We start from the raw sequence: 12406 nt of genomic DNA, 5'->3' as shown, positions 1-12406 counted from the left end.
TTTATCATCTCTTGGTCTTTTGTCAGCTTGTGAGGACTCTAGCTGCCTTTGTGACTTGGGACTCCTATGTGCCACCTTCAGAGTTGCCCTGCTATTCCCAGTCTCTAGTTTGGGAAGTTTAAGTTAGATACCTGGTGGGCAACAAAATATGCTTCAGTTGCTATGCAAGATACCTTTAGATGTATTGATAGATAGGTTCATCTTAACTGGGCTGTCCAGGCCTGAGCCGTTGCTTAATAACGGGAGAGCAATGCAAGACTTTACATGGGGCAGTGTCATAAAGGCAACTAATGGGTTGTCCCTGTAAGCAGTTAGGAGTACTGTTAGGAGTAGAAGAGGTTTTTGGTGGATATAGGCTTCTGGTTGCGGGTTTTTTTCTCTCTGTTACCACTCTCGCAGATCTATAGCTACTTTCCAGTATTGGATGACAAATCTAGAATTTTCTTACATTGAAAGGCATTGACTAAACTGGTAGCATTGGCTGAATTTTTAAGTATAAGATAACCAGCTTTGGCCAGGCGCAGTCACTCACACCTGTAATCCCAGCACTTTGGGAGGCTAAGGCAGGTGGATCACCTGAGGTCAGGAGTTCGAGATCAGCCTGGCCAACATGGTGAAACCCTATCTCTACTAAAAATACAAAAAAATTAGCTGGGCGTGGTGGCGTGCACTTGTAGTACTTGGAAGGCTGAGGCAGGAGAATTGTTTGAACTTGGGAGGCGGAGGTTGCAGTGAGCTGAGATTGTGCCACTGCGCTCCAGCCTGGGCCACGGAGTGAGACCCCGTCTCAAAGAAAAAGTCAGTTTTTATTTTTCTTTTAACTTCTTAACATAATTTCGGACTTAAAAAAAGTTGCAGGAATTCCCATATCTGTTTCACCCAGACTCCTCAAATGTTAACATTTGCTTTATCCTTCTCTTTCTCATATATACACACATATGTACATACATACATACATATATGTACATATATACACCTATATAATAACATTTATGTTATGTATATTTTCCTGAAGTGCTTGAGAGTAAATCGTAGACATCCCTAAATACTTCAGTATGCATTTCCTAAAAATAAAGAGTTTCTTACATAACCCTACAATGCCATATTAAAAAATTAGAAGGTAGGCTGGGCGCGGTGGCTCAAGCCTGTAATCCCAGCACTTTGGGAGGCCGAGACGGGCGGATCACGAGGTCAGGAGATCGAGACCATCCTGGCTAACACGGTGAAACCCCGTCTCTACTAAAAAATACAAAAAATTAGCCGGGCGAGCTGGCGGGCGCCTGTAGTCCCAGCTACTCGGGAGGCTGAGGCAGGAGAATGGCGTGAACCCGGGAGGCGGAGCTTGCAGTAAGCTGAGATCTGGCCACTGCACTCCAGCCTGGGCGACAGAGCGAGACTCCGTCTCAAAAAAAAAAAAAAGAAGGGGCCGGGCGCGGTGGCTCACGCCTGTAATCCCAGCACTTTGGGAGGCCGAGACGGGCGGATCACGAGGTCAGGAGATCGAGACCATCCTGGCTAACACGGTGAAACCCCGTCTCTACTAAAAAATACAAAAAACTAGCCGGGCGCGGTGGCAGGCGCCTGTAGTCCCAGCTACTCGGGAGGCTGAGGCAGGAGAATGGCGGGAACCCGGGAGGCGGAGCTTGCAGTGAGCTGAGATCAGGCCACAGCACTCCAGCCTGGGCCACAGAGCGAGACTCCGCCTCAAAAAAAAAAAAAAAAAAAGAAGGTAACCATTGATGCAATGCTATTAGCTAATCTACAGCTCTCATTCACATTTGCCAGTTATCTTTATAACGTTCTTTATAGCAAAGGAAAATCCCAGATTATATGATTATATTCAGTTGTAGTCATGTGTTATATTCAGTTGTCAAATTTTAAAAGTCTGGAACAATTGTGCAGTTTGTTTCATGACATTGACATATTTGAATCTTTCAGCCTGGTTATTTTGTAGTGTGTCCTTCCCTGGCTATTTTTTAATCGGATTGTACAGTGCTTTTTTTCCCCAAAGTTTCGAGCTCCCTTGTTAATGAAAAAGGGACTAAGGAATAAGGTTTCTAAGTGGAGTCAGGGAACATGCACAGCAGCCTCATCTGCTCTCCTGGGAACCCTGGCACAGCGGGCGGAGAGCGGGTATCATCATGGCAGCTAGCTCACAAGGACGCAGCAAGAGCCCAGCCTCTCAGTTAAGCCCCTTGTTACAGGTGATGCAAGTGCTCTGAGTTTCATAGTCCTTTCCTTCTCTGTTTTGTTATGTGTTCAAAGCTGTATCTTAGTGACCAACAAAAGATGAAGGTTTCTTTGGCATGTGTGTATGTTATATTTTCCCCCTCCCCTCTCCTTCCCCACCCCACACACAGGCAAAAGAAGTCTTGCTTTATTATTTCTTGGCAAATCCATTGGCCTCTCTTTGCCTCTGCTATTATAACAGTGTCTCAATGATAAAATACTCTTTTTCCTTAGTTACGTTTCTCCCGTTGGCCACACTTGGGAAACAAAAGCACTGTGGCAAGAGTATAGCATGCAGTCAGACTGCCCAGCTTCCAGCTTTGATTCCTGCCTCACTCTGCCATGAGCTGTGTGATCTTGGGCAGATAGCTCAACTCTGCTACTTAGGGACTTTGTGAGAATTCATAATGACTTATTAAATAATAAATTACTAAAAATATGAAAATAACACTATCATTTATTAGGTGCTTACTGTGTTCCAGTCACCATTCTGAGTGCCTTATAAAGCATACTTGATTATGATAGACTTACTTTTTCAGAACCGCTTCTATTCTTCCTCAAACTCTTTAGCTCATTTAAGACAAGGAGTAATATGTGTAATGAGAGTAATTATTTTTAAAACTTTTAATCTTTCCAGCAGACTGAAAAGTTAGATAGAAGTGTTCAGTCACTGTTGTATCAGATTGATTTCTCCTTTCCTGATTCGACATCTCTTTCTTCAGGAATGGGATCTGTTGGGAAACATTAACTGGCTCTGTGCTGATTTCAGATTCTAGATATTAAGGAAATGGGAGTGGTGACAGGAAATGAGAGCCAGCAGCTGGGAAGCAAGTTTGTAACCTGATGTCAGTGAACTGGTCTTTCACTCCTGAAAGACAAAATTACATGTAACTCATTGGAAGAGCAGGTGTCTCACCATTTTGTTTCGGTTTTTCCATTTGTGAGTGCATGATATACAGCTGTTCAGAGCTATATTTTCCACTTGGCAGCTATCTAGTAAGCAGAAGTTTTATTTTTGAAGTGTGATACGGGTATTCAAAATTTTTAAGTGCCCTCAATATAACTACTTAAAGATCTTGAGACATAAGCTGTATGGGTCTGTAAATTAACCTAATGTTAAAGGTTCTTACAGGCAAGCCCGTTCTATGTCAGCTTTTTCTCTTCGAATTTAGGCACGCTCTTTAACACAACAGAGTGTACAAGATAGCATACTGTCCATCTTATTGGCTAACGTTTTAAAGTTTTATTTACTAACTTCAAAAGGAGTCTCACTTCTGATTACTCTTGTGTATTTAAGCCAGTGAAGAAAAAGAAGATAAAACGAGAGGTTAAGATTCTGGAGAACCTTCGTGGTGGAACAAATATCATTAAGCTGATTGACACTGTAAAGGACCCTGTGGTAGGTGCCAAATGGTTGGGGGAGTATACTAGTAGGCCGGGGTGTGGATATGGGGGTTGTTGAACACGCAGAACCTCATGTAATGATACAGTGGGGATGGTGGTGTTTGTCTTAACTACTGACTGGTTTGAAAACCAGAAAAAAATCACGGTGGCCCGGTGATAAAACAGCTACAACCACTGCAATGGAACCTGAAAGTGTACAGAGAAAAATCCCTTTTCTGGGTTTGTACTTCAGTGTTTTGATTCAGCCCACAAATGTTTGTTGAATGTCTCCTTTAAGGCCCAGCGTCTCTCCAGTTTTGAAAGTGCATTACTGCCAATTTGTGTTGCTCTACCTCACTTAAGTAAGCGTGACATTTGAAAATCTGGGTTTACACAAGGAGAATGAACATCTCCACGTGGACACCTGGCATAAAGGCCTGAGCAGGTCCCAGCTCCACTGACCCTTTGAAGAAGTCGTCGTCTTTCCCTTAATTCAGCATGTGTCATTAGGGCTCACGTCGCATATGTAGATAGACTAAAATATTTTTGTTAATGCTTAGTTTTTAGTCATTTTAAATGTACTGTTTAATTTTGTTTTCTCTCCCTAGGGAGTAACTTAACCTTAGGTGTTTCTGATTAGCTAAGGTTGGAGGCACCTCACCTCCCCACTTTCGTACCCCTTCTTGTCCCATTGCTGTTCTCCACCTGCTCTACCTCAGATACTTCCCTGTTCTCTTCCTATGATAGTTTTGTTTATTAAAGAAATAGGTTTTTTTTCCTGGCTGCTAAAGACATCCTCGTAATAATATAGTAGCTAACATGCATTGAGTGCTTACTATGTGCTGGGCATATTCCAAGTGCCCAACTGTGTCATGTCACTCAGTCCTCACAATAGTCCATTGGGTTGGGTACCATTTATTCACATTGTACAGATGAGAAAATCGTAGTTTGCAGAGGTTAGAAGATTCACTCAAGATTACACAGTATTGTTGAAGCATAAGGAAAGTTTTTCCTTCTGGACCCTGAGAAGACTGAGAAGGGAAGGGATTGTTGTATGCCAGATTGTAACTAATTGGCCTTTAAGATATATCCTGTCCTTTTAGCACAGATTGATTTTATAATGACTAGTTCTGGACTGCCTCCTGTTTGAAAATGGGCTGCATTGGAAATGAGTACCCATTGAAAAATGAGCACCATGTAAAAATAGGAATTTCAGAATAATTTTTAAAATGTGAGTTAGTATGTGGTATACCAGGAGCATCTTTGTTTTGCTTTTTCTTTTTCAAGTTAGCGGAACTTAGTGCTACATCTTATTATTTTTGTAATTTGTTAAAGTATGTGTATGTTTTACGTGATAATGTAAGACAAGTAAATTGAAGTTGACAAAAATCAACAGGGACCCCTTGTCTATTAGAAGGTCAGGCTTACTTCACAGCCTGTAGAGAGATGTGGTAATATTGATGAAACCCTTACAGTTTCGGGCTGGTGAAGAATTTTTAATCATGGCTGCTACTGGGGCTGCTGTTTGGACTCTGAGTTGTCCTCGCAGAGATCTGCATGCTGCCCTGTGGCCTGTTTCCTAGGTAACTTTCACATGGTTCTTGAGCAAAAGATTGCTAGATGATTTTTTTTTCTATAACTCCTTAAGTCCCTACTTTCTCCCAATTTTGAAAGCTTCTTAACTGCCAATTAGTGTTATTTTACTTCAATTAAGGAATCCTGTTATTTGAAAATCTAGATTTATACAAGCTAGTATTTAACATTTTTGTACTCATTGGATTAAAGATTATAGTACTTTAAAAATAATCGATTATATATGAGTTTTTAGGAACAGGTCTGCTTGATAAGATGAGACCATCTGTAATGGTCTCTAGCCAAGGCAATAATATTATGGTGTAGCTTATTGATCATATCATGGATGGTTATATTTTCCTTTTGGTCCCCCAAAAGACCTATGATACATTCCCACAACCTGTGATAATTCTGTCAAGTGCAATTCTGGCTTGCTCAACTAAGATGAAAATGTGTCACTTTTTTTGTATATAGTTGGCAAACTGGGACACTCCAGGGTATAAATCCTCACATAACCATTGAAGATTGGTTAAGGCCATTGGTAGGTTATTCAGAGAATACATTCCTCTTAAAACTTTTTATTACGAAATTTTCTTTTTTTTTTTTTTTTTTTTTTTGAGACGGAGTCTCGCGCTGTGTCACCCAGGCTGGAGTGCAGTGGCGCGATCTCGGCTCACTGCAAGCTCCGCCTCCCAGGTTCAGGCCATTCTCCTGCCTCAGCCTCCGAGTAGCTGGGACTACAGGCGCCCGCCACCACGCCCGGCTAGTTTTTTTTTTTGTATTTTTAGTAGAGACGGGGTTTCACCATGTTAGCCAGGATGGTCTCGATCTCCTGACCTCGTGATCCGCCCGCCTCGGCCTCCCAAAGTGCTGGGATTACAGGCTTGAGCCACCGCGCCCGGCCTTATTACGAAATTTTCAACTGTTTTCAAAAGTAAATGCATAATGTAATGAACCTTCCTTCACACATGACCCAGCTTTAGCAGTTAATCAGCTGTGGCCAACCTTATTTCATCTATACTCCCACCACTTCCCACCTCCCACTATCCCCAGTTATTTTGAAGCAAATTCCAGACATCATAAAATTTCAAGAGAATACTTTTCTAGACAGGCTGTCCCTGATGAGTGAATCCCTTTGTTATCTGAGTAGGATTTGGGGATGGGCCATTTTGGCAGAAGCAGATTACTTTGATTATTGTTTGGGTACTTAAAAAGCATTAATATTCTCTTTTACAGTCAAAGACACCAGCTTTGGTATTTGAATATATCAATAATACAGATTTTAAGGTGCGTATACTTTTCTTTCTGGCATGGGGTTAACGGGGTGAGGGGGAGGTGGTGATAAATATTGTGTACTCCAGAACCCCAAGGGGCAGGGCTGTCATTGATGAGAGGAGGAGATAACAAATTGGGTTCCTTAAAGCATGAGTGCAGGATGCAGAAAGTGGCTAGGGTTCTTGCATTAGGTGAAATTACTCATCACCCTTTGCCTTGCTTACTCCAGGAGTAGCTGCTTAGCTGGGTCTAAGCTCGTGCCTCATCTGTAACACTCTTGTTTTAGACAGCATAGCTTTAGTTGTATGTTAACTTTGACTTTTGTACAAAATCTTACTTTGCCTAGAGGAAGGGATAGACTGATACAAGGCTCTTGTGAAAAGAAGCAATGCATTGGATTCAGTGCTGTCAGATAGCGAGTGTGTGTGTGCACGTGACGTACAAATAAATGATTCAGGAAAACCAGACTCAGTGCTTTAGAAGAGCCCTATCTGGGTTTTTTACATTTTCTTATAATGTAAATTATTTTAGACATTGAAGTGTTCTTTTAAAATCATGGTTTTAAACTGGTTTTTCACAAATTTTATAATTTCAAGATTTTGGGGGTTAGGCATACTAGACATGGTGGAAACCCCTTTTTAGCACGTAATTTAAAAACCAATATACAGACAAAATAGTAGCGTTGATTTTCAGGGGCATTTGGAGGACTTGTAGTTGATTGTAACTCTGTCAGTGAGTAAGAGACTTGTGATTTTGTTGTGACAGGAGCTAGAGACAAAACTAAATCAGCAGTTGAAAGATGTTGGTATCAGGAGGGATGGTTCTGGGTGAGAGTAAGAGAACCTTATTCTCACACCTAAATTTTTTTTTTTTTTTTTTTTTGAGACGGAGTTTCGCTCTTGTTGCCCAGGCTGGTGCGATCTCGGCTCACTGCAACCTCTGCCTCCCGCGTTCAAGCGATTCTCCTGCCTCAGCCTCCCGAGTAGCTAAGACTGCAGGCATGCACTGCCACCCCCAGCAACTTTTTTTTTTTTGTATTATTAGTAGAGACGGGGTTTCACCGTGTTGGCCAGGCTAGTCTCGAACTCCTGACCTCAGGTGATCCACCCACCTCTGCCTCCCAAAGGGCTGGGATTATAGGTGTGAGCCACTGTCCCGCCCAGCCTAATTTTTCTTTATCACTCTAAAATGACTAAAACAAGGTTAGTGAAAAGTAAGCAAAAGAAGATATTTTGACCTACAAAACAAGGAAGTTTTTTGTGTAGTATATAGCACTTCCCACATGTGACAGATTTTCTTGTTAATATGATTCCTCACAGGTGAAATTAGCAGTGAACTCTAAAGAACGGGGTGTAAATTTTTTCATTCAGCAGCATAACAGCGCTTAGCTGGTATGGTACTATGCCGATATGTGTAGCTGATCCTATGAATCACCCACATTTATCCTGGTATATGTGAATGAGAATGTGTGTGCATGTCTTAGAAAACCAGATAGTCTTTAGTGAAACCAAGTATGTTCCTAATGTAAAAATTGAAAGGCTTATGTGAATGGAACTTCATAGTGTAATTCCCAAAGTTTTAAATGCCTGTGCCTCGTTAATGAGTTTTTACCAATTGTCTAGCTACACGTGTAAAATTTCACCTCAGCGTTTTGTGGTTTTTTTGTTATTGTTTTTTTTTTTGAGACGGAGCCTTACTCTGTCACCCAGACTAGAGTGCAGTAGTGCAATCTCGGCTCACTGCAACCTTAGTCTCCTAAGTTCAATCAATTCTCCTGCCTCAGCCTCCTGAGTAGTTGGGACTACAGGCGTGCACCACCATGCCCAGCTAATTTTTTTTTTTTTTTTCCGTATTTTTAGTAGAGACGGGGTTTCGCCATGTTAGCCAGGATGGTCTCAATCTCCTTACCTCGTGATCCACCCACCTCAGCCTCCCAAAGTGTTGGGATTACAGGCGTGAGCCACCGCGCCCAGCCCATTTTCTGTTTCTTGAAGTGGCATCTGCTCTGTTGAGTTAACAACTGCTGAAGATCAGTTAGTGGGAATTCTGATTTCTTAGAGAAATTCTCTCTCGGGTCTTAACCCTCAAAGGGGATGTTTCATACATTCTCTTGTAGCTTTCTTTAAAGAGATTACGGGAAATTAATGTTTTTTTGAGGCTTGCATGTCTGAAATCATTTTTATTTTGTCCTACCAATTAATGTATTTGCTAGAGTATAGAATTGTAGGTTCTAATTCATAATGTCCTCGATTTGGAAGAGATTGTTCCAGTATTACCACTGAAGCCATTCTGGTTTCATCTTATGTGATGGTTTTGTTTTTGTTTTTTTTCTCTGGAAGCTTTTAGGATTTTCTCATTTCTAGTCTTCTGAAATTTCACGATGACGTGCCTTCATATGGGTCCTTTTTATCTTTTGTTCTGCATACTTGCTGGGCTTTTTCCCCTGTGTTTTGGAAAAAATATTTTTAATGTTCTTTGATTTTTCTCCCCTTTCTTCTTTGTTCTCACTTTCCAGAACTCATTCAAATGTTAGACTTCACATCTTACAGCTCCATTTTGGTCTCGGAACTTTTTAAAATAGTATCCTGTTCTTTTATGTTTTATGTAATACCTTCTATTTTCTCACTAAGAATATTGTATTTTTTCCCTTCATACTTTTTCTCTATTTTTCTTTGTGTGTGAGTTTTTGTTATTTGTCTCTGAAATATCGTGGTTTTTGAATGTCTGCTCATTGCTCTAAAGAACCATCAGCCCCTGTCTCAAGGATGCAGGCTTGGCTGCTGGTATCTTAGCCTCAAGTTGAGGAGAACCATGGGGAGTGTTGTGCAGACTTCACCTAAATCTCCAGTTTTCAATGTGGTATCTTAAACTCATTTTCCCATTTCCAGTGCACTCTGTTTGCTCTCTTAGACCAACATCAGAGGTCGCCTGTCCTAAGCCTCTCTGAGGTTGTTCAGTTTGAAGCTGTTTGCCTCTGGCTCCCCTTTCGCTGTTGGCAGAGACATGTTTTCCAGCTTCACAATGTTGTTTCTCCTATCCCTGCCCCTTTTACGGTTATTTTAGAGGAGTTTCAGGTGGAGCAGAGGTGTTTGATCTGCCTTGTTTAACTGGAGGTCCCCTTTGAATGTTCAAGCCATGACATTTTAGTCAAGAGATCATTAAATATCAGATGGCAGATGTGTATTTTTGAAGAGCAAATCATGGCAGGAAAATTACATTCTTTTCCAGATAGGCAGGCCACAAATAGAAAATCATTTAGTTCATTGTCGTGATGCCCTTTACTCTTTTTATTTTGTCCTGTGTCCGTCTTATTAGGAAAGTTTGTCTTTTTTATCTTTTTAATTTTAGTGTAAAGTATATTAACAACTGGTTTTAAGGGTATCACCCAGAGAGTTTTTGTCCCTGGTTAATACGAGGGTGAATTAACAGTGATGCAGCCCGCAGCCCATTCTTTTCAGTATTTTATATTGGTGCAATGGATTATAAATTTTGATCTATAATTTTATTTTGTCATAGGGTCCTTCTCTAAATTTGGTATCAAGGTTATACTATACAAGATAGATTGGGTAGCTTTTCCTCTTCCTATTCTCTGAAAGTTTATATGAGATAGGTATTATATGAGTAGATGTCTTTCAGGGGTGGGAGGAAGACTTTGAACCATACTTTCCTTTTTAAAACAGGTTAAAGTTTATCCCGGTTTTCTGTCTCTTCTTGAGTCTATTTGGATAATATATATTTTATTTACTTTGAATTTGATTGACACAAAGAATTCTCTTAGGACTTAAAAACTGTATTGTTGACTGGTCACAAAAACAAAACAAAACAAAAAAAACCTCTGGAGTATCTGTAGTTATCCTTTCCTTCACATTTTTAAGTAGTATTCGTGCCTTTACTCCTTTTCTTTTTAAATCAGTCTTGCTAGGGATCTCTTATTAATCCTTTAAAAGAACCAGCTTTTTGGTTTTATTGCTCAGTTATTGTTTTTGTTTTTCTCTTTCTGCTCCTATGTTACATTTCTTCTTCCTTCAACTTTGTTGGGCTTTCAGTGGTTTTCTTCTTCATTTCTTGAGTTGAATTAAACTCATTGGATTCTGTTTTTCCTTTTCTTTTTTGTTTTTTTTGAGACGGAATCTCACACTGTTGCCCAGGCTGGAGTGCAGTAGCACAGTCTTGGCTCACTGCATTCTCCACCTCCCAGGTTCAAGCGATTCTCCTGCCTCAGCCTCCTGAGTAGCTGAGATTACAGGTGTGTGCCACCACGGCCAGCTAATTTTTCTGTTTTTAGTACAGACGGGTTTTACCATGTTGGTCAGGCTGGCCTTGAGCTGCTGACCTCGTGATCCACTTGCCTTGGCCTTCCAAAATGCTGGGTTTACAGGTGTGGGCCACCGTGCCAAGCCTTGATTTTGTTTTTCTTCACAATACGTGTGCTTAAGTTTGTATAACCCTAAGCATCATTTTATCTGCATCCCATGGTTATGGAACTCGCTTCTGGATAGTTTTTAAACTAGAAGTGCAAACTGCAACATTGTGAATTTGCATTTTTCTCCCCAGACTTTTTACTTGGAAAATTGGAAAGAATAGCACAATCAGTATATATCCTTCACCTAGATTTACTAGTTGTTACTGTTTTGCCACATTTGCAGTTATTTCTCTCCCTGTCCCCTAACCCTGGCTTTTTTTTCCTTTTTTTTTTGAGACAGAGTCTCGATCTCTCACCCAGGCTGGAGTGCAAAGTCTCGATCTCTTACCCAGGCTGGAGTGCAGTAACCTGATCTTGGCTCACTGTAACCTCCGCCTCCTGGGTTCAAGCGATTCTCCTGCCTCAGCCTCTTGAGTAGCTGGGACTACAGGCATGCCCCACCACACCCAGCTAATTTTTTGTGTTTTTAGTAGAGACAGGGTTCCACCATGTTGACCAGGCTGGTCTTGAACCCCTTACCTCAGGTGATCTGCCCACCTTGGCCTCCCAAAGTGCTGGGATTACAGGCGTGAGCCACTATGCCCAGCCTCTCCTTTCTGCCTCTATTTTATCTTTTTGCTGAGTCATTTTAAAGTAAGTTGCAGACATCATTATGATACGTCACTTGTAAATATGCTAGCACTGAAACTAGGCTGTTTTCCTGTGCAAACACAATACTCTTAGTACACCGAAGAAATTTAGTATTTATACAATAGTGCCATCTAAGATAAGTTCATACTCAAAAGTTTCTCTATAATTATTGTTTCAGTAATATTCTTTATAGCTGTGTGTTTGTGAATGTATGATCCAGGATCCAGTTGAATTTTTTTAAAGTTTGATTGCACTATGTTCAGAGAATATGACCTATATAATGTTAATTATTTGGAATTTGTTGATGGTTGCTTTGTAACTTTAGTACATAATCATTTTTTATGCCAAGTGTGTTAATTTAGTTCAGAATTATGGCCTACTAATTTTTTTTCCTTGTATTTCACTTTATGGTAGAGGTATTGGTTTGGTCAGTTTCTCCTTAAAATCAGCAGTTTTTATGCTTTATATATACCGAAACTGTAATAAAGATATTTTAGAACAAGACAAAACTTCGAAACAAATGAATGAGAAAAGTTGGTCTCTAAGAGTTGGAATGAATAATTGTAGCAACCTCCCATACTTAAAAGTGTCTCAGGCCAGGTGTGGTGGCTCATGTCTATAATCTCAGCACTTTGGGAGGGTGAAGCAGGCAGATCGCCTGAGGTCAGGAGTTAGAGACCAGCATGGCCAGCATGGTGAAAGCCCGTCTCTACTAAAAATACAAAAAAATTAGCTAGGTGTGGTGGTGCACGCCTGTAGTCCCAGCTACTCGGGAGGCTGAGATTGGAGAATCACTTGAACCCAGAGGGGCGGAGGTTGCAGTGCACAGAGATCATGCCATTGCACTCCAACGTGGGCGACAGAATGAGACTCCATCTCAATTAAAAAAAAAAA

At 40.8% G+C, this 12406-nt stretch overlaps 1 protein-coding gene across 1 annotated transcript in view; it reads left to right on the top strand.

The window, feature by feature from the left end:
• The first annotated feature begins 3527 nt into the window (after window positions 1-3527).
• Window positions 3528-12406, top strand: part of CSNK2A2 (casein kinase 2 alpha 2) — a 30182-nt gene continuing 21303 nt past the window's right edge. The window contains exons 1-2 of the mRNA XM_025370649.1: window positions 3528-3628; window positions 6421-6471. The gene's annotated coding sequence lies outside the window, so the exon portion shown is untranslated. The remainder of the gene's footprint in view (window positions 3629-6420; window positions 6472-12406) is intronic.

The sequence above is a fragment of the Theropithecus gelada genome, chromosome 20 (genome assembly GCF_003255815.1).
Source record: "Theropithecus gelada isolate Dixy chromosome 20, Tgel_1.0, whole genome shotgun sequence".
In the NCBI taxonomy this organism is placed as follows: domain Eukaryota; kingdom Metazoa; phylum Chordata; class Mammalia; order Primates; family Cercopithecidae; genus Theropithecus; species Theropithecus gelada.
This window is presented reverse-complemented; position numbering and strand designations above follow the sequence as displayed.